The 22,423-nt window shown below is 37.2% G+C and overlaps 2 long non-coding RNA genes across 2 annotated transcripts; both read right to left on the bottom strand.

The window, feature by feature from the left end:
- Positions 1 to 366: 366 nt before the first annotated feature.
- LOC135294932 (uncharacterized) lies at positions 367 to 7,836 on the bottom strand. The gene is made up of 2 exons (XR_010356918.1): positions 7,694 to 7,836; positions 367 to 4,076 (listed from the first exon to the last, which is right to left on the bottom strand). It is a non-coding gene; the product is annotated as an uncharacterized LOC135294932 (long non-coding RNA).
- Positions 7,837 to 8,570: 734 nt separating this feature from the next.
- On the bottom strand, positions 8,571 to 21,606 carry LOC135294933 (uncharacterized). The gene is made up of 3 exons (XR_010356919.1): positions 21,477 to 21,606; positions 9,984 to 10,046; positions 8,571 to 8,616 (listed from the first exon to the last, which is right to left on the bottom strand). It is a non-coding gene; the product is annotated as an uncharacterized LOC135294933 (long non-coding RNA).
- Between the last annotated feature and the right edge of the window lie 817 nt (positions 21,607 to 22,423).

Raw genomic sequence — 22,423 nt, 5'->3', positions numbered from 1 at the left:
AGTGACAGAAAATATCTTTTAAAGCATAAGACTCTCATTCTGAGCATAGCACTCATTAGTGCAATTTTAAATAATTTGTCCTGGGGTGGATCTTCAGAGAATTTGGTTGTCACTCTGCAGAAGCTACAAGTCACCCCTGGAAAAATGGTAGCTGCATCCATTTGTGAATGTTCTGTTCAACAGTATCTGCTCTGCAAGTACTGTATTCATTTCAATAGAGTGCATTTCAATACACTGCTTGCCAGATACCAGATTCTGAGTGAAACTCAGCTGCTTCAGCATAATAAAGCAGCTAGAAAGATGGTATATAATATTGTGAAGCTTTTTTCTTTTTCTGTCCACTGTTAAACACCCAGACCCTCAGGGTTAATGAAACTCTCTTATCACTGTTTTTTCCACAGCACAAAAACAGTGCACAGCAGTCCACACAACATATATTTTTTTAATCTAAAAGGTCTTCCTCCACATTGAGCTCATGCTCTGAGGTGCTCCCTTTGCCAGGACTGAAGTGGGGACAGTCCAGGGCTTTTATGCTTCCTTAAGACAGACAGAAGCAGCTGCCATTGTCAGGGTTATTGCTATAGCCCATGGCTGTTACAGACAACTGACACCAAGAAAAAGGTAAATCCAGTCAATGCCTTTATGCAATGCATGTGCATGATAAGGAGATTTCTCAGAAAAGAGGACTGTTTGAGGTAGAGAACATCACTGATCATTACTGTGAATATGGAGCTCCTATTTGCCAACCTCTGCTCAGAAAAGCCCTGCTCTCACTTCAAAGGTGATTTAACAGATATGTTCTTCACCACATGTGCAGTCCAGAGCCCTTACAAAGAAAATAGATCCACAGAAACTGGAGATTATCTCTTACTGAGAAAAAAAGGAATGAAATAGTGTGTGCAGCTAACGGTGCAAGGAAGGTGGTATTTGAAAACAGCCAGGTGTTGTGATAACTAGCAGTAAGATCTGAGTTTGAAGAGAGAGAGGGAATTTATTTCTGTGTGATAAACTGTAAATATCTTAATCCATTAAAGGTTTGAGACGGTTTGAGAGGGAGAACTAAATAGGACTGTGCTACATCACAGCAGTAAATGGAGATACTGAGACCCTTATGGAATTTTATGAGAAGTTCTTACTCTTTTTCCAGGAAGGCAAAGACAATTTTCCCAGACCAGCATAGGCCACAAAAATTTGGAGAAGCTTAATGACTTTCAAAAATAGATTTGTCTCCTCAGTGAACAATGTCAACACTTCCAATCAGACAAAGGTAATCTGACTATAAATAGGGTGGCAAACCAGCCCTTTGTGATAACCACATGGTTGGGGCAATTTTTCCTGATGCTACTTTAGGACTAAAGGAAAGTGGTGGTTAAGTGCTGCTAACTCCTCTTAAACTGACTGATATAACTGGTTGTCCACAGCTTGCTATACAAGTCGGATGAAACAGTGAATTACCATGCTACATCTTCCTAAAATCAAGATTTTTTTCTCTTCTACTGTTTCATCCATTTGAAGTAGATTTCTCTCCTTGCTTGCTTTTCTATATTTTGAGCAACAATTTCTACTTCTATTCTTAATGTAGGTTTTCCCACTATCAATTAAATTGAGATTAGTGACAAAGTCAGAGAGTGTGGCCTGAATCTGGGGGCTTGGTACTTTATTCTGATGCTGCTTTTCCAGCTGCTACTAGATGGAAACCTACTTTTGCGTCAGATGTCTTCTGAATTTTGACTGGCACAAATAATTCTAAGAGAAAGGCAAAATTCCACACCTAAAATTAATCTTGGGATTAGAGAATAGGGTTCATCCTATTCCATACACTGCTATAATTCTACACTGGCAGAGCAGAAATTCTACATTCTCAAATATGCCTGATAGTTGGATCCTAAAAGAAAATCACAGGAGGTTTTCAGAGACCATAGACAGCTCTCTGGATTTGTGATAGAGAGAAAGGAAGATAAATGAAAGCACCTGATGAAACATGACATCTTTTAACATGTCCTATTTTTTGTGTTTCATAGTTATTGAAAAGGAAGTCCACAGCTAACCAGAGAAAATCTGGAGCTGTAAGAATATAAGAAAACACAGACCAGCTCACAAATTCTGAGATAAATGCACAACTTAAACACCAATTCTGTAGTGATGTGGATACAAATTAAGTGCTGTGGAAAAAAAAGAAAAATGTGATATTTTACTTCAGTGTTTCTAGGAAAGCAGTGGAAGTTGAAATAGCGATGTTGTATAGCCTGCATCAGCCCACAGCAGTGTTTGTGTTGATGGAGATGAATTAAGAGAAATTGTTAATAAAGCTGCAGTAGATGGAACAGGTCACTGAGTAAGCAACAATTAGGGAAGAGGCAGCAAGGAACAACTGTTGGAGTAGGGAATAGCTAACCAAACATGATGGAAGCGTAGGAAGTTAGAAATAGGTGTTTCTCTGAGGAGAAACATCTCAAACATGATAAGCTGCTGCTTAGATAACGGCTCGGTACCTGGCAACAACTTGAGAAGATCAACTATGAAGGAGGTGAATGCTCCATGATAGAAAGAAAGCAACCAGCTGATGTAGCAGCTGCCTCATAATCTCATTGGAGAAGTGAACTGTGAAATAGTTCCAGCTACAGTGTAAGGTAGTTATCTGCCTACTTTGGGGTGTTCTTTTCTTTTTCTATGTTTGACAAAATATAGTCAATTAGTTGATATTAGAAAGCAGAGAAAATCAGTTCAGTGAACTCAGAAATGTAATTAAATTTTCATGAAGTTGCAAGATGTGGCCTGAGCTGCCATAAACTATGACTTAACACAGCATCCTTGTCCATTTTCCTGCATATCAATCCTGACAGGATAGACATGTTTACAAATGAGTGAGTGATTGGGATGGGAGTTAAAAACGTGATATATTTTGGGAAAGTTTAAACTGCAGCAAATATTTTCCAGCATTGTAGGAACAGGAACCACATAAGAACTAGAACAAAAGAGAGCAGTTGCACCCAGTCTTTCTAATCATATAGAGTACAAAGTCTTTAGGATCTGAAGTGCCCCTGTTCTGGGCAACAATTTCTTCAGCCTGCTCCTGGTCAGATTTTTTTTTTTTTTCCCTTTGAGCATTTCAGGAGATGGTGAGGAGAGAAATGGATGAGCTCTTTTAGTGATAACAGCTGGTGCTTAGTTGTCACCCTTCCAAAGGGCCCAGTAGCCTCTCAGATATAAGACCAGGTGTTTGTTCTCAGCATGACAGAGGAGGGGCTGCCAAGCATCCACAAAGGGTAGGGATAGCAGCTGTGAGCAGCTATCATCTTCAGGGGAAAAATTGCTATTAGCAGAGCATCAGGTATCTTGGAAAAAGGCAGAAAACCAGATCAAAGTGTCCTGATGACAGTCAGCCTATGGAGAACATGGGCTAGACATCCAAGAATGAAGGCAGACTGGAAGTAAACTTTTCCCACTGCATTGTTCAGTGATTTTACAGCCATTTGCAATCATTTTTTAAAAAAGGGAGTGAATCTAGACCTTTCTAGAAAATTCTTCTTTGTTACACAGAAATTAAGACAGAAGTATATCTTCAAGGCTTTTCCCCTACTTGCTTAATGATAATTTTTGCTTTCCTAAGCAGCACAGTCCAGGTTTCAGGAGCCTAATGTTTTGATCTATAACTCCAAAACAATGAAACACTTCTCTCACCCACAATGTGGTTTTTCCATTTTTATGTGATCTTAGCCTTCCACATAGAGAAAAATTGACATGTCATCCTTTACTATCTGTTTGTTGTTCTGCTTGAGCTAGGATAGGTTTAAATCACTAGCTATGGAAGGGTAATGCTCTCATCAGGAGAGTAACTCTCCTTAGCCTTACATTTGTGTTTTTTATCAAGACTGCAGTCTGAAGAAATGTTTGTTCTTGATATATGTGAAATTTTAAGTTCATCCATGAGCAGATCATAACAATTCAATCTTTACTGTTCATATCATTCTAGCAATATCTTCTGCATGTTCCATGTTCCCATCGTAGGTGTCATTTCATGGGCCATTGTCACACACACACACTTGAGGGAGATATTCCCACAACTGCATTACTGGCTGATGGTGGAAGAGAAATATAAATTAAATCTCCCACTTTAATATAAGGAAGATCTATTACTCTGACTGCTCTTAAAATTACTGGAGATCTGGATGTCCCTCATGGCAGCAAATGTCATGCAGTTATATAAGCAATGGCAAACAAAAAAGCAAAATGCACATCCAGAGCATCCAAACTAATTACATTGTCATTAGTTCACTGCCATCTGATTGATTATGAACTGACTATAATATCTATTTTATTCTAATACCTTTAGATATCTTTTTTTAACCAGCAAAAATAATTTTGCCATTGTATATCCTTCACTGTCACTCACAAAAGCTTGTCCTTTTTTTATTGTGTGAAAGCTTGTCAATAACCAAACCCTGTCTCAAAAGGGTCATTCATTTGTACCAAGGAGCTCCACTACTGCTCTGCTTTGGAACCACAGGGAGAAGCTTCTGTGCCTGCTTTGGTCTCCTGACTTTCTAGGAGCACCTATTACACAGACTGAAAAGAAGCATCACAATGTGTTTGGCCATGTAGGATAACACTCTGAGCAGTCATTAAAATAGTTTTTAAATTTAGCTTAATTGATTGAGTAGCCTCAGATCTTCATCATCTAATGAAAATAACAGTGTGGACGCTAAAAGCAATGACATTTCAGCCACGACCTGGAATGTCCAGCAACAGTCACTGTTCTATAATACAGGGTGAAACTGAAAGAGTCTCATCTGAAGCATTTAAACGTAGAAAATAACTGCAAATAATGACTGTTAGTAGTTCAAAGTCATTTATGGCCATAGGAAAAGATTTAATGATCAGGCCATAAAAATAGGTCATTCTATTATTTGTATTATCCATACAGATAAGAAAGGCAATATCGGCACTGGTTTTCCAAACCAACTGGAGTTTGTCAGGCTCTCCTTTATCTACCTCTTGGACTTAGCTTAGTTCAAACCCTTTTATGTTTTTTTTTACTCATTCAAGGAATGGGAGAAAAACAGGAACCTCTTTTTTTAAAAAAAAAAAAAAAAAGAAAAAAAGAAATCATATATTCTTCTCCTGTTCTTTGTTACTTTGAATCTCAACAGTACTGCAAGGAGAAAAGTCATCTGGAAATTCTTTGAAAGACACTGACAATGTAGCTTTAAAAAAAGATAGAAAGAAATCAGTTACCAAACCAGGAGATTATCCTGAAATCTGGAAACACTCCTAGATGTATATTTATTATGAGAAATAGAAAGAAAGGAGGACAACAATCATATCTAAATGGTCTCAAACGAGCCCAGAAAGCTTTACATTCAGATGAGAGCCAGAAAAATAAACCAGCTGCTCATTTTTTCTTCCTTTTCTAATTTGAGGAAGAGAATGGATTTTCTCTTAGGAGTACTCCATACACAATTGGAGGCACTAACAGTGACACAAAATAGGCATAGAATTCAGGTCTGAACATAAGTTATCACTTCTTCCAGGGTTTTTGGCTTTTGTTGTCATTCCATTTGTTTTAGTTTTAGGAGAAAGTGGAAATTTGCCCTGCTTTCTGAGGAAACCCAACTTTATCCAGTTAAGATTGGAAAAACATTTTAATGAAAAATCAACTTAGTTGTCTATAATCCAGTCAAAGGAAAATTCCTATCTTACACCACTGTACTGAGCATGCAGCTATCCAAGGACTGTGCCTATTACTACAATGGTCAAAGCATGGGGAAGAGGAATGGAGGGCAGAAAAGCATTGGACAACAGAGGAAAAAAGTTGCTATTCTTCAGTTACAAGAGAGTTATCCTGACAGAATAATGTACTGAAAACTTGTGGACTTCAGAGTGACGGATAATTTTGCAGACCTCAGCCTAAAATATACAAATACCTTGGCAATTTCATTCTAAAACTATTTCAGGAGTAAAGTCTGCCCAAATTATTTAATGAAGACACTGTGCAATGCAAAAGATCCATTGAAGTTTTGTGACTTCTTTTAAAAACCAGAAAGTCTGATTTATTCCCACTAGGGAAACAAAAATGTAAATACAGGACTTGCAAATAAACAAATATTTTAAATGAAGACAGATATTCCCACAGTACTACAAGCTAAATTAATAAATAAACACAAATCCTCACTCCACAAATACCTTCATTTCATCTCTATGTCTATAAAGACAGGCTCCATTTATTTCCATGGATACTTAGCACTACTTGGAAGTCAACACTTAATTACCACTACAAATCTTCAGCAAAATAAACACTGAGGTGGTAGTGACAAACAATTCATAATCCACCTTGTTTTCACCTAAATTGAAAACTGCATTCTTTTGAATTTAAACCTCATCTCTCTTGGGGTTCACTTCAGCTTGAGCTCTTAAGATATTTGCTCTTCTAATAGCTACATGATTGCAGTGGCTAGACATGTCTTTTCTTTATTAATCTATATTTAAACATTCAAAAGTAATGGCAAGGACCTGACAAGTTAAGGAGATTAAGATTTAAGGCTAATAATCAGAGAGAGCTTTTAGTCCAAGCTTTTTGCTGATTAAGGGAAATGTCTGAAAAAAGTACATTACCTTTTGTTTGGCATGTGGGAAACAGTGAGAGTGGGACAACACAGCTTTTATTGCATTTGAGAGAAGTAATTTTTTGAGTAATTTAAGAGAAATAATTTTGTAATAGTTTAAAATTTTGCTAGAGTGTAGTCTGATTTATATATAACAGAACATAAGATAATATAAAAGTTTTTCAAACATTCTCAGTGGAACTTCTTTGATCCAAAGCTGTTTTAGCCTGTAAGGTAAACAGATGCCATGCCTTTGTATCCATTTACCAGTAAGAACTTTGGGTCATGCATTTTAAGAATCCCTGTGATGCTCTGCATGGTGTAAAATAGGTGTGTGTGAACTAAAGCTGAGGGAAAGTTTAAACAAGCTCATTTGAGTCTCTTCTGCATTTCTAAAATATCTCATAAGGCTTGGGAAACTGGAAAGATCCTCTCCACCATCTAACAATTTCTCCAGTTCCAGAAGCCTTTTCCTCCTATTAACTGCACTTTCCCCTTCCTGGAGCAGCCCTTCCCTACAACTTCATGGAGTATCTGTTCTGCAGTGGGTAAGATCATGTAGAGGAGGTTTCTTAGAATCACAGAATTTGCTGTACAGGGCTGGGAGGGACCTTAAAAATTCTCTCATTACAACCTTGATGCCATGGGCAGGGACCAGAATGGTCAGAACCCCACCCAGTCTGCCCTGAAACATTTCCAGGGATGTGGCATCCACAACTTCTCCAGGAAACCTGTTCCAGAGCCTCACCATATTCACAGGGAAGAATTTCTTCCCAACTTCTAATCTAAACCTACTCTCTTTCATTTTGAAGCCATTCCAGCCTGTTCTGTCACTTCAGACCCTTGTAAATAATCTCCCTCTGTCCCTGTTTTGGGCTCCCTTCAGGCACTGGAAGGCCACAATTAGGTCACCCCAAAGCCTTCCTTTTCTAGGCTGCACAATCCCAAATCTCTCAGCCTTTCCTCTTCTGATTATTTTCAACAAGAATATGACAGGCAATTATTCTGAAATAAAAATAATCTGTTTTGTAAGAAGTTGCCTATAAAAATGCATGATTATAGAAATCTCTAAAAAAGTACACATTTCTTACCTAATCTGCTTTAGTGGACACCAACATTTTCTTAGGGTTTCAGCCTCTGAGTAGCTGAACTGGTACATTGTCATGGTCTAAATACTGAAAGTATTCTGCCACTCTCTGTTGTTGCAGCCCAGTTCTGGATATTTTGAATATATGTTGTGCAGTTGAAACAAAACCAAAAAAAAACAAAAAAAAGAGAAAAGATGAACATTTTTGGGGATAATCCTCTTTTCTCTTTCACTTATTTTACCAAGTGTTTGTTTTTGTTTTTTTTTTTTTAATATATATATTCTGCATTTCAGATATTCAGGCTACTTACAGTCTTTTACAAAGCTGAGTTTCAATTTAAAAATTTCATTTTGATGGCTGAAAGGAATTAATCTCTTTGAGTTCAAGTTGTTGTCTATTCAAAAAGAGGGATAGATTACTGTACTGATCAATACAGCTTTCCTTGTGCAGGCTGATGCCCAGGAGAATGAAACAAGAGGCATTTGAGCCATAAATCTCGAGTTCTCTTTCTAACAAGCTGGTAATTTTTGGGGTAGGAGACAGGCAAAGGTTTCACATTAGTCATGAGGGAAATTAACCTGTTACTGTTTTCAATGTTGTACAAGTTATTGTTAGGAAATAATTTGGAAGTTTTTTTATGCTCCCTTCAAGGCTTATACTATAGGTGTGGGGAAGAAAGAAAAATGTCTTTCCTTTTGTCAGCAGATTTCTTGATGGACTGGGAGGAAGCAAAACCAACTAGAAACAGTAAAGCATAAACTTGATATTTAGCTAAAAAAAAAAAGCATCTGATGGGGCAGCATAGCTCATTCTTTATTTTTATTGTCCTTGGAGTGACTTAGATTTTTTCCTTTATTTATTTTCATAGAAATAACTCCACTCACCTTTCAGAGCGCTAGCTGCTAATGTACTTCCACCCCTTCAACCTTGAGATAAAACACCAAGAACAAAACTAACATTCGTAGCAGCAAGACAAAGGCTGCACAGCTCCCCAAATCTGCAGCATTTGAGTCAGACTGCAAAGTGGAAAGTGGAGGAGTTTACCAGCCCTGGTGGACAAACAGTCATATTTCTTGGGAGGACATATAACTTACTTGCCTGTGGCATTTCTCTAGGCTCTGTTCCTGACTAAGGCTTTTCCTGCTGAAAGCATAGTCCATTTTCATTTCTTTTCCCCATGAGATCCTATGACTGCTTTACTACTTTCATTTACAGCAGTAGTGCTGTCATTGTAGTGCTGCATGAACCTCAGTATATTTGATTACAGGAGGTATTGATAGGCAAGCTTTTATAACACATGGCTCAGGGCTCTTCTCTTTCAAACTTGTTTCCTCAGTTCTTGAGCTTTTATGAAGTGCTGGTACCATTTAAATTAAATGATTGCAAATATCTCAATGAGACTTTTCACTGATCCAAACTATGCTAGGCAAAATTGTCTTCCATGGATGCCTACAAGGAAGCCAGAGAGAGACTTTCTATCAGAAACTGCAGTAGAGAGAACAAGGAGGAATGAGTATAAATTTGCAGAGAGCAGGGTTAGATCAGATGTCAGGAAGGAATTTTTTTCCTGTGGGAGTGGTGAGGCTCTGGCACAGGTTGCCTGGAGAAAATGTGGAAACCCCATTCCTGGAAGTGTTCAGGGCTAGGCTGGGTGGAGCTCTGAGTAACCTGGTCTAGTGAAAGGTGTCACTGCCCATGACAGGGGTTTGGTACTTGAAGAGCTTCTTCAAGGTCCCTTCCAACTCAAACCATTCTATGATCTCACAGCCTCCCTACATCACGTGATCCTCACCAGGAATGTCACAGAATCATAGACTGGAGATGAGTTGAGTCACATGAACTCAGAATTAAAGAAAACCTACATCAACAGGACAGAAAGAATCTATTCAACTGACAAATGCTGTTATCTTTTCCTTAAATTTCTGACAGAAAGATGCTGGCACACTCTGTGGGGATTATTTATAATAAATCCATTGTTTCCAGCCATGCTCCACATGTTCAGTACTGTGTTGGTGCCTACACATTGCAGACACAACCAAAAACCTCAGAGGGATGTCAAGATGAACTGCACAGCAACTATCATATAGCTGGAAATCCCATATTGCCACAAAAAATTCTTCCATGTGCATTTTTCTGTCGGAAAATTTGGTTGATATAGACAGATTGGAAGTCTGTGACACCTATAAATTATAAATAGGCTTGAAATTTATATTGCCTTGCACTGAATTAAAATCTAAGCATACTAAAATGGCACAAGAGATACTAGCATATAAATTTTGTGTAAATTTTTTACCTAGGTTCATGAAGAACTACTTGAGGCACACAACAGATAGGCACAGTCAGATGTCAGAGATTTCTAAAGTGAAAATAAAAAAAAAATTGTCAGAAAGAGGGCAAGTTAAGCATAAAGGACTATTAAAAGGCAGAACTTATTCCAAATAGACCAGAAGAATTACAAGCAATGCTGAAAAAAAATAAGAAGGGAAAAGGAGGAAAGGAGACATCACATTTGTAAAGGGGGATAACAAAATAAAAACATAAGGCAGAATAAGGAAAATTAGAGAAGAAAGGAGAGGAATTAACTTATTTTTCAACTTCACTTAGTGAAATTTTACTGAAAAAAGTAAAGTAATGAAAAAAAGTGCCAAATTTCATCTCATTAGAAAAAGTAGATAATGTAAAGAACTCATGATGCACCAAAATATGTCTGCACATTCAACTTGAGCTAACTTGTCTGCTCAAGGATGGTGAGACATTTTGAAATATCTTTTTCTTTTGATTAATTATATTTTTCCAGAATTCCCCAGAATTTTAATTTTGCTTTATATGCATCCTCTGTCATAACAGGTAGTAGTATCAACCTGTCCAAAATTTATTTAACTTTATAAATTAGAAAAAGCTGTACATTGAATTAGGGAATATAGGCATTTTCTAAGTAGCTGAAAATATCCAGAAGGAAATGCAAGATGTCCCATTTCGAGATGTTGCCATCATTACTGTTTATTACGTTAATCAGTGAGCAGGCTGCTCCAGTCACTGTTGAATCCCATGGGTGCAATTCTATTTCATGACAGACTATATTTAAACACTTTGATTAGTGGTATGGTCTTCCTTTCACATAAATTCAGTGTTTGCTACACCAAACTAGACACAGCATGTGCCTGTGGGAAAACTGCAAAATTGGTCTCTAAATACATTGAACAGAAAATCAAGGAAATATAAACTCAGAGCATGCCAAAATATTTTGTCCCTTGAAGGTAGAAATGATTTATGCAAACCAGTTTATTCTTCGTGTTGCAAGCATTAAGCAAAGCCAGGGCTTGCTAATGAGTTATCAGGAGAGTGGGAGAACAAGCTAAATGGAGAATCCTTTTAGTGCTGTCAGTGGTAAATTAGGTCTATCAAGACCACAGTAAGAATACACAGAATAGTCAGTATTAGGTTAATTCCCTTTGTTGACTTGAAAGGTGGGAATTTAGATGGAAAAGAAAAAAACCAACAAGGAAAGCTTTTGAATCTCAAGCAGTTTTGTATTTCCAGGCATCTATCACACATTTAAAGCACAGGATGCTTTTTCATTCCGCTGCAAAAAGAGGAGCCAAAAGGAAGCATAATATCAGTGCCTATGTTATCAGGGTATTCTTATAGAGAATATAAGGAAGAGATTGTCAGGGGAAGTTCCATCTGCAACCTTTCTTCAATTTAATTTGAATTAAATTAGTAAAAGTACATTTTTCTTACTACTTGGAAAACATTTCATCATCCTATCCCTCAAACTGAAGACTAAAAAGTAGGTTGAATTCAAAAGTACATCATTTGTTGTGCCAGCTGATTGCAGCATTTGTGGAAAGCAAAATCATTATTAGTCTACTGTCCAAAAAATGTCAAGAACCAACTTTCCCGTATTGACTTTCCCATTAAATCCATGATGTGCATATGACAAAGACTCAAAGACCTTAGAGAAGTTTTAGAGACATTAATTATATAGTATTTTTTTTTCTTAAATGTTTGGTCTGGTATCTTTATTTTATTTGAGCTCATTTTGCATCTCTTACAGCTCAAGCATAACCAAACAATCCTGTGGTAGGGATTTAAGTCAACAGAAGCCAAATCTCAGCTTTGAAATTTTCTAATATAGTTTTTGCTCACCCCTGAGACCTTTTATTACGTGGCACAGCTGAGTCAGACCTGGCAACTGTCTTTTAGTTGAGCAGAGAACGTCTCAATCTGTTATGCCAAAGCCAGATGGCCACTTTTTGCAAGTGCTTTTCAGCTTGAAAAGGGAAAAGTCAGGATTCTGTGCCAAAGACTCAGCCCCTGAAATCCATGAGTTAGGGTCAGAGTTGTACAAATACACCAACAGGGGTCTGGGGGACAGGCTATAATTCCCAGAGCTCATTTTTTGCATATAATTTAGGATACTCAGAGAGGATAATGGTTGGGGGATCATTAAGGTTTAAAAAAAAAGAAAAAGATAATCTAGCAAGCAACAGATGACTGCTGGGAAATACATAAAGGCATGTTTGTGTATTATTGTGTGGGCAATAATCTTGTTTACAATCACACCACCACAGATTTATTATGTGTCAATGCAAGGTTTTATAAAACCATACTTTAAAATATTATCTTGCATTCAGTGTTTGCCACCACATCAATTGCTAAAATTATGTGCTTGCTTCAAGGTATTTTTTTCCTTAAAACATCTGTGCATGTGTGATATCAGCAGTGACTTTGCTGCTAGTTCCAATAACCCTTGCATAAACTCATGTAAAATATTTTCTCCACCTCCACAGAACCAAGTGTGAATTTTGCTGAAGCATTTAGTTGTCAGGAGTGAACAGAAAATATATTTGGCAAACCACAGGAAAGGCTGAAACCCCTGTGGAGCTTTCTGGGAATTTATCTTAAGCAGTGTCCAAAATGGAATTCAGAAAAGCTGTTTAGTATGTTCAATCCCTCATTTAATCTACATATGTTTGTACAATTATTGCTCTAATAAAAAAAATAATGATAAAATGAAATACTGTTGCTGGTTACTACTGACAGCTGGAGGTCAGAGAGTAAGAAGCTTTTAGAAGTTCTATTAAGAAGTAAAAAAGATGAATGTATAAATACTGGCAGGAAATAACTTATCACTAAGCTGCTACAGCATTCTGACATCTTTGCAATGCAATTTCAGTTCAGGTCACTTCCTATTCTACAGGCCTTTTTTACTGTTTACTTTTCTAAAGCATAATCATTTATCAGATGTGATTTCAAGTGTAACTTTTGAGATACAGTGAAGAAAACATTATACTGAACTACTTTATCTGCAGCACCACATCCTACATGCTGTGACAGAATCATAGATGCAGCTATTGTGTATTTGCCATGCAGGAGCATTATCAGCTCTCATGCCTTTGGCATAACCCAGGAGACCGAGGGAATAGAAACTTTCAATTAAAACCAGCATTTTTTAGTATGAACTCATCTTAGAAGGATTAAAGATTTAGAAACCAGAGGTTACGGTAAGAAACAATCATCACCCTTGTCATTCCAATTTAACTGATATAAAAATTTAAGGTAGTAAACATTTTTTTTTAAAAATTTTTATGCACTTTTTTTTTTCATCTTTTAAACCACAGCACAAGCTACACCACACCAGGTTTGATCCTGTGGTCTGTGCAGAGAAATCTCATTAGAGGGCATCACTTCCAGAGTTCTTCTTTGGAAGAAAATACATCCTTTGGATAATACCCCCCCCCAAAAAAAAAATAAAAAAATCAAACATCAGACAGGGCACATATCTAGATGAACCAATAAAACCTTTTCCTTAGTTACAAGAAAGATGTTGGAAAGTCACTGTGTCTTCAGTCATTCCTTGTTTTCCCTCATTTATTTCTCAAGTCCAGATCATAACCCAAAGAGAAATTTTAACAAGGCTGAAGACAGATCCTCATTAATTAACTCCTACAGGAGAGAATTGGATCCTCCAAAAATAAACTGCACTTTCTCAAGCCTTATCAAGGCCATTTTTTCTTTAAAGATGCTTCTGCTCTCAGAGAACTGAAGCCCTTTTCACTAATGGGCCCAAACTTGATTTGATTTTCATCAGCACTGCAACACGAGAGAGGTACAGCATGGAGGAAAGTTTAAGACAGTAGACCTGGGTCAAATACTCATGTTCAGGGCATAAGGAAGTAGTTTTAATTGTTAGATTTCTGGGGTCATGCACAGCTATCATGATTTCCCAGTCAAGGTTTACACATAGGACCAGCTTTATCCTTTGTAAGATATCCAGTTTCTGTACAGCTCTCTGAGATCAACGCTTTTACAACCGTGACAAAGCGGATTTAGAAGTTTTGCCTGCCAACGTATGTCCTCAAGTACAGGTGAAAATAAAAACTCTTACAGTAGTCAATCAGATGTGGTATACTCAGATTTCATCTTTTTCTTATAGCTAGAAAAAGTTCTGCCAATAGAGTGGATTCCATGGATTGTTTAAAACTAAACATCTTTTATGTAATGTCTTGCAGTTGTGACACTTGCCTAAAACACCTGAACAGACCCATTCAAATTTGCATCCATTTCATTCAACCAACAATTTAGAAAAAATAACAGAATGTAATCCTCTGAAGTATGAAAGTCAATAAAAGTGGAAATAAGTGGAAAAATTTTCAGTACTTGAATTTTTCAGAAATCAGAAACCAAGGTCCTTAGTCCTTATGTTATTGCAGATTACACAGATGTGCCTCACATTAAATATAATTTAATAACAGGTGGCACAGACTTTAACTTCAGTTACATTCATTCATCAAGTATGACAAACATATTATATGTACTGAAAATATTTTAAAAAATGTAAATAATTATTTTTAAAAATGCTCTGAACAAGTCCAGTCTAGATTACAAGATAATTTAAGTTTAGAACAAGTAGGAATGACCACAACATCACCATTTTGTGTTGTTATAAAACATAGACACCTTTATCAGCTACTGTATCAAGGTCCAATTCCAACAATGTTTATTCTATCCTAGTCTATAAAAAATTATTCAAGTTTTTAATTTCTTGCATCACTGATGTATAAGTTCAGTCCCACAGAAAGACTTTGCCCTTGACATGCAGCTCCAAGTTTGTCCTGCATGTTATTATTATTATCAAGTTAGCTATCTCAAAACTCACAGTAAAACAAATGCAATTTCCTATTCCAACACAAAAATACTGTCATGGTCCATTCCATCCCAACTTCTTTGCTTTTAATCTCTACTAGAACAGTTTAAGAAGAAGATTTCTAGCCTCATGTTCCTCTGATACACTGAATAAAGAAGGCATTTAAACTGGCAAAGGTCCACCCTGAAAGGTTACTTTTGGCCAAGACAGTCTGATGCATGTGGCACCAGAGTGACAGCTTGGTGGCCTGACTTTTACTCAAGGGTTTATCAGTGAAGTACTTGGGGAATTAAGGCATCACCTCATTTTGTTATTTCACTTAATTGCCAGTTCTCACACACCATTGCCATAAATCTGATCCAAAGTTCTTGTCCTGGGGTGACTTTATCATGTTAATTGTATCCCCACTCATCTGTTTAGCTCAGAAATAAGTTTTGCACCTTTAAAACTAGATCTGAGAGTGAAGGTGGGGAGGAGGAGAAGCAGTGCAATGTCTGAGGCAGCTGTATTCAAAACATAAAAAATAAGAGCTTCAGCTTTCCTTCTCACAGACTACAGCACAGACAGGGGGAAGGAACTCTCCTTTGCTTTTAGTTAGTTTTTAACTAGCTGAGGCAGAAAAGTTCCCTGGACTGTGGTTTTTCTCTTTCTGGGCCCACTGGGGCTTGGGATGTGGCATTTCCAGTGCTGGAGGGGTTGATAAGAGACTGAGTGAACCGAGTTACACCCCATGAAAAGGACTTTCTGAATTTGCCATCTCTTCAGAACAGCAAGAGGTTTTATTGTCCAATATAATTAGTTTTCATGGTTTTGAATACTTTGCTTGTTAAACACAATTTTTTTTCACTTTTCTCCAAGGAAATATTTTCCAAAATCAGTTGGGGGAGGGGCCACTTGAATCTGCTTTCTAGAGGGACCCATTTAAACATTTTCTCCCAAATTTGCCCTAAAGCAGGACAGTTCTCATGACTCAAATTTAAGTTCTTACTAAGGTGTAAAAAAAGTTCCAAAGTGTGCTTTTTAAAATAAAGAAGACCAGATAATAAAACATCTTCGAATTAATTTAAAATGTCTCCATCATCCTTTTATTTTGCTGATGTATTTTAAGCATTCAAAAATACTAAAATTTTAGGCTCTTCAAACCATGCCACTTATCTTGCTCTATTTGACTAGCACTTTTCACAGTGATGTTCTAACTTTAGTCAAGGTTTTGAGATATTTTGTTTAGTACTTTAAAAATGTGCTGCCTAAAATCAGGGCAAAATTACTAAAATAGTATATAAATGGTCTTTTCAATCTAAAACAACCTAAAGTTAGGTTTATCTGTAGCTAAATGAAAGACAGATATATTAAAAGAAATAAACCCCATATTTTGGTGCCATTGATGTTCTTTGAAGAAAATAGATCTTTTTTTCAGTATCTTTACAATGTTTATACAAACAAGGAAATGTTCAGAAGCAGGCACTCAGTTCACCAACCAAGTCATTTATATGTCCCCCCTTTTTTAAATAATATATGCTCTCTAAAATTACTAATTAATGCTAAAATGAAAAATAACCACCATTATGCCATGGATGTGACTGGATCCTATTCAAAGCTACTCAGCAATAATTAGGACACCAAGACAGCTGTTAACATTGAAAATGGATAGTTGCAGTTATTATTAGTTCAATAAAATTTGATGGATAGAAATAAATTCTTGGTCTCAAATGTGTTTGGGAAAAAAGAACTTCATGCTAACATAAAAGATAATATTGCAGTAAGTACGACTCAAGTAGGTCTTTTTCCCTGTGATTCTTAATAGTTCACATGTTTCCATTGTTACAGCAAAGTAGATTGGAAGTAACGTTTCAGATTGGTAACAAAACCACAGCAAAAGTCTGATAATTGAAAAAAAACCCAAACCTTTTTTTTACAAGAATTCTATTCCACTCACAGATAATGATTTCTGTTGGTTCTATAATGTATATTACTTGAAAATTACAAGCCAAAAAAACTAAGTGCTTAAGGCTTTTATGTTTACCAGCACAACAATATCTCAGGAAAGTGCCTGCAATTTTCTGGCTTCTACTTGTCTCACCTTCCAATCTGGTCTTTGTGGAAAATTATGAACCAAGAGCCTTAGTTATCCAATCCAAGTTCTACTGTTGGCTGCCTAGAGTTTCAGAGTTGCTAATATTGGTCAAAAACTAATACTCTTAATGTAGAAAGCTCAAGGAGAAATTTATATACTGTGTACAACATATCTTATTTAGACTTAAAACCACCTTTTTTATAGGAGTAAAAAGCAAAAAAAAACAAAGAAAAAAATTTCTGTGGATATGCACACAGATGAATTTAAATCATCCAAACCTCTTCATCTTAAAAATAAATTAAGAAATTTTTATGAAATTAGGATTCTATTAAGAAAAATTACCAAAGTTTGTGTGAAGTGTATCTTCTGCTCAGGTGTAAAGGAAACAAACTCTGGCCAGGGAACTGATCTGCCCCAGACTAACAGCCAGCTCCTTCTATTTTCTGTGGCTCACCTCCCTGTACAGACTGATTGCTAATGCCACAAGCATCAGAACTAGAGCTCGTGTGCTCCCTAGACTTGCACTTTCTATGGATATACATGCATGAATATTCATGCAAATGAAATAAAATGGCCTTGAACACTCTGAAAGTTATTTCATAGGTACAGTTTTAGGGCTTATACAGAGGATATAATTGTTTTGTCACTATTATTGTCAAAGTATAGGAACTGTCAAGGGAAACAATTGGTCAAAATAACATTAAAAAGACAAAGATTGAGAGTGGTGAAGGTTATTGTTGCACTGATTATTGTATTTTGAGCAGATATTTTACATTCAAAGAGCTTTGCAACCTTGGAAACCTGATGAAATGCAGGATATAAACATTGAGTGGTGCTTCTATCAAGGCAACTGGTAATGGAAAGAGATTTTATATAGTTACTGATGAAATGTCTCACTTTTATACCATCAGTGTTGAACTGTTGGCAGATAGCTAGTATTAGGGATGTTTATTTTGGAGAGGCAGGAGTCTTTCCTGTCTCTTTCTATTCTAAGCAAGAAACTGTGAACCCATCTTTAAATAGTTTCATCCTTTTCCCTATTCCTTTTGAGGAGCATCAAATGCACTTCTCTCTGTTGACATCGAAAAGTAGGCAAGGAGAAGGACAGTAAAAACCTGTTTTACCTTCATCAAAAAGGAGCACTGCAGTTCCTTCTCTATTTAAAAACTTTGTAAAGTCCCTTTACAGTCTCAGGGAACTCCCAGATTGAAATAAAGTCACAAGGGGATCAGAGGTTGAACATAACAGTAGTTTAGTGTCTTCTATGTCCTCTGCTGGGTGAATGTATGTTGCTCTGGCAAGAGAATGGGATTTTATGATGTAGTAATGGGCCTTTTCCATCTCTAATTACTACCTCACAGGGGCACTGTGAAGATTATTTAGTTAATGTTTGCACAGCTTTCTGACCATGTAAAGTACTGCTAAAGTGCTAAGCATTACTATTATCATCCAATTATACAATCAATCCAAATTTGAGTAGCACTAAAGTAAGTTCCAGTTCCAATTATGCTAATGAAACTGCAAAGGGACTGTACATCCAGAAGTTCCTACCATACCCGGAGCTGTTTCAGTACCTTTGAGAATTCTCATTACAGTGACTTTCCCCAGCACACATTAAACACATATCTACCTGGCTGTGAACTTCAGGTATGTGCCTGAATGGGAACAATGTCACCCAGCACAGCCCTGAAAGACAGATGGTCAGTACTGAGATGCTCGACTGATATTTACACTGGGGTCTGCAATACCAAGGCATAAATTCCAAATGAACACACAGTCCAGGCTAATTAGTCTCCTGTTTAGACTGGTAATGCCCTCACTAAAGAATGAGCAGAGCCCTGGGGCAGAGTTCAGGTGGGGGGAATGGCTTGCCTCAGTTTTGGAATTTAAACAGTATTGAAGTGACGGACAAGGCTTCCCATCTGCCTTTCACTGTCAGCTGTGGAAGTTCATCAGGTGAAAGAATAAAGGGAGAAGCTAAATCCCTGCATCATCCTGAAATATGGCAAATATCTGCAGGAGACCAATAGAGAGGAGGGCTTTTTTTTCCTCCATTTCTGTGCTCCAGAACCCCTACATAAAAGCCAATTCCACTACAGTTAATAATTGGTGTATAAAAATAAAAAAACAACAAAAAACAAACCATAATCCCCACTCATTTAGCTATATCAGTAGAGTCTTCTCTCCTCAACAAAAACCCTAGGAAAAGGGAGCTTTCCCCTCTCTAATATCAATTACACAGCATGGAAATATGACCTCTTTCAACCCATCCCTTTACTATTTTTTACTATTTTGACTGGTCATTAAAGATCAGGATAGGATGTGTCTTAAAGTTGGTTTGGAAAAGACTTTTGAGGTTTATTGATGGTTTCCCATCTCTTATAGCATAGTTGGTGGCCTTCTTCCTTGGATGATTATCACTACTCAATAGATTTCCTGACTCAGCAGGCACCTGGCATGTTGGATACTGCTCTTTATTTCTCCTGGTGTTTTTCTGGGGTTTGTATAGCTGTGGATTATATCCTTGACTGAGGAGTTTACATGTGTTAGAGTGTCCTAGGACAATAAACACAGTGCATATTCCAGGAACTCTCCAGATGTAGGACCCTGCTGCACAGCTGTGGGAAGTGTTGCCAGTCAGGAAGGGTTTTTGGTCATGGGTTGCAATATCACTGTTAACACACAAGTAAACAGGCTTCTAAGCTGTTTGTGTCTTCCCTCTAGTTGTTATTTAGCACCTCCCATCAACAACTTCTTTCCACTTACAGACACTCTTTTTCACATCCCTGCAAACTTTCTCCTTTAACAGATTTAAATAGAAAAGAAGATGGGGGAAATGATGCATATAAACCATTGTCTCACTGCTCACCTTGTGTGTCACTCAGTTTTCTTTGCACACATAGAGTATCCTGGTCAACATTTTAAATGTCTGTAAATATTATAAATTTCTGTAAGAAAACCAAGTGCAACTGTTCCATCTCCACTGTTTTACGCTCTTTCTTACAGAAGGAAGATGTGACTGAGGCTATGATCAGCTGTGACAGCCTCAAAGGAAACCAACAGCCACTAATTTTGAAACACAGCCCTCAGTTATCCATCCAGAAATATATGTATCACCTTAAGCCTCTCAGTGTAGCTGTACTACAAAAGCAGATTTATTTATTTTAGTCTTACAAATATTTTTATCTGAATCTTTCAGAGATTTTAAAGCCATATTCATACTTGAGGAATCTTAGACTTCTGCCTTTATCTGTATTTTTAACACATTAAAATCTCAGTTTTTTAAACTCTTAGAAGTCAAAACTGCTTCCCATATACATGATCCTAGCAATCATGTGAAGGTGGTAGAAGTAAAATGAAAACATAAATGGATTAAGTTTTCATCATAAAAACATGATTTTTCAAAACATAACTATGCAAAAGTACAAAATATTTTAACCTGTTAAAAAACAACTTCAAAATGCAATACCATAAAATGCTGTGTCAAGACAGAGAAAACTGAATCTGAGCAAAAACTTTGGGCATCTGGGTACAGCTGTAAGGTACATATACCCTGAAAAGAGTGTGAAATGAAAACATTATCTTAAATATTTTGCTCCAATTATGACGCTGTATAAAAAAAATAGACAATTTGTCAGTGGAATGAAATAGAAAAAAAACTCTTGGAACCATTTTGATAGATGTGAGTGTTATTTAACTGTAATCATCCAGAAATTTTATTTCTGGATGATTACAGTTAAGGCTGTTAATTAATTAGGTTATATAAAATGGCAATTACTGACCAAAAACATCCCTCCCAAAACCCAGATGTCCTGTTTCTAGGACATGAAAATTCTCACACCTTTAAAACTGCAGCAATGCTTCCACCACCAAACAAAAACCAAGAAATAATAGAGCTAATAATTGATTACACTGCATGTGCTAGAGTATTATTATGGAAAATACATCTTTCAGCACTTTATTCAGAATTTTACAAGAATTTCTAGCAAGTGTCCGTAACACCATGGATTATCACAGATTTTCTTGTATGACATGAAAATTTTTTGAGCATGAGGTAAGTTACTGTGCAATCACAATGAAAAGTACTGTGTACAGAATTATATCCCTTAATTTAATATACATATCTATGAAATAATATTATTAGAGAGTCAATTTATTTTCTGATGGCCATAGGTTGTCTCAAAAATCTGTAGGTTGCTCTTATTACTTCATAAGATGTTCCTTGAAGGAAAACACAGAACATATTCCGTCTGTATATTTTTCTTATATTTCTGCCATATTTGGGTGTGATTTATGATCTTTTTATTTTATCTTATGTAGACCTATATTTATGTACATATATCTATTGTGTTTTGGTTTTGGGAAGAGATTACCTTTGTTCTGGATTACTTTTTAAATTTTAAACCAAAAAACAGACGCACTGTTTTCTTTTATGACCTGATATAACAATGCAAACTTTCAGATAAAACAATGCAACACAGATTTCTATTACATAAATTAATAATAACAATAACAAATTACAGACTCTGAATGTCACTCTTGATTAGAAAGGTTATACTCACCTCTGTGAAACACTGGTTTCATCCCAGATAAAGTGAGATTGGTGTTTTACCTCATGACAGGTTAACCTCAGCCGCCTCCCAAAAGCCCACCCAGCAATTATCTCCCCCACCCCAGCAGGTCAGGGAGGGGGATAAGATGAAAACCACCTGAGTGAGCTTCACCCCAAGCAGGTCTCTTCTCCCCTTGTTATCACCATGGGTTACACCCAGTCCCTACACTGCAGGAACGGGGTTGTGGCCAGTCCTGCTCCTTCTCACTTATTTCTTCTGCTACACTATGGTCTTTCCAGGGGCTGCAGGGGACCCCTGCTGGGGCTCCTGCTGTTCCTCTCACCCTTCACTGCCAGGCAGGTTTTGCACTTCCTTACACAGACTTTTCCTGAGGTGCTGCCGTTGCCTGAAGGGCTTGACTGTGCCCTACAGAGGGTCTGTCTTAGTTTCTAGCACAAAAAATCCTATGGCATTGGCTTTCCTCTTACTATGCGTCAGACACCCCGTGTCAGCTGTGGGAAAAGGTCAATTACAGCTACTACTTTATTAGAAATATAAAAAAATAAAATATCCTGACTTGTAAAGGAACACAAGAATCATCGAAGTCCAACTTCTTGCTTTGCATGGGACAACCACAAGAATCCCACCGTGTGCCTGAGAGTGTTGGCTAAAATCTTCTTGAGCTCTGTCAGGTTTGATGCTGTCACCACTACCCTGGGGAGCCACTTCCAGTGCCCGGCCACTCTCTGGGTGAAGAATCTTACCCTGATATCCAATCTAAACCTTCCCTGACACAGTGTCAGGCCATTGCCTTGGGTCCTGACACTGGTACCTGCCCCTTCTCTTTCCTTCATTAGGATGTTGCAACTGCAATGAGGTCTGCCCTCAGCCTCCTCTTCTCCAGGCTGAACAGACCAACAGCCCTCAGCTGCTCCTCATATGGTCTTCTCTCCTGA

This window comes from Passer domesticus, chromosome 2 (assembly GCF_036417665.1).
Source record: "Passer domesticus isolate bPasDom1 chromosome 2, bPasDom1.hap1, whole genome shotgun sequence".
Taxonomy (NCBI): Eukaryota; Metazoa; Chordata; class Aves; order Passeriformes; family Passeridae; genus Passer; species Passer domesticus.
The sequence above is the reverse complement of the archived record's forward strand: the minus strand, read 5'-3'. Positions and strand labels throughout refer to the sequence as shown.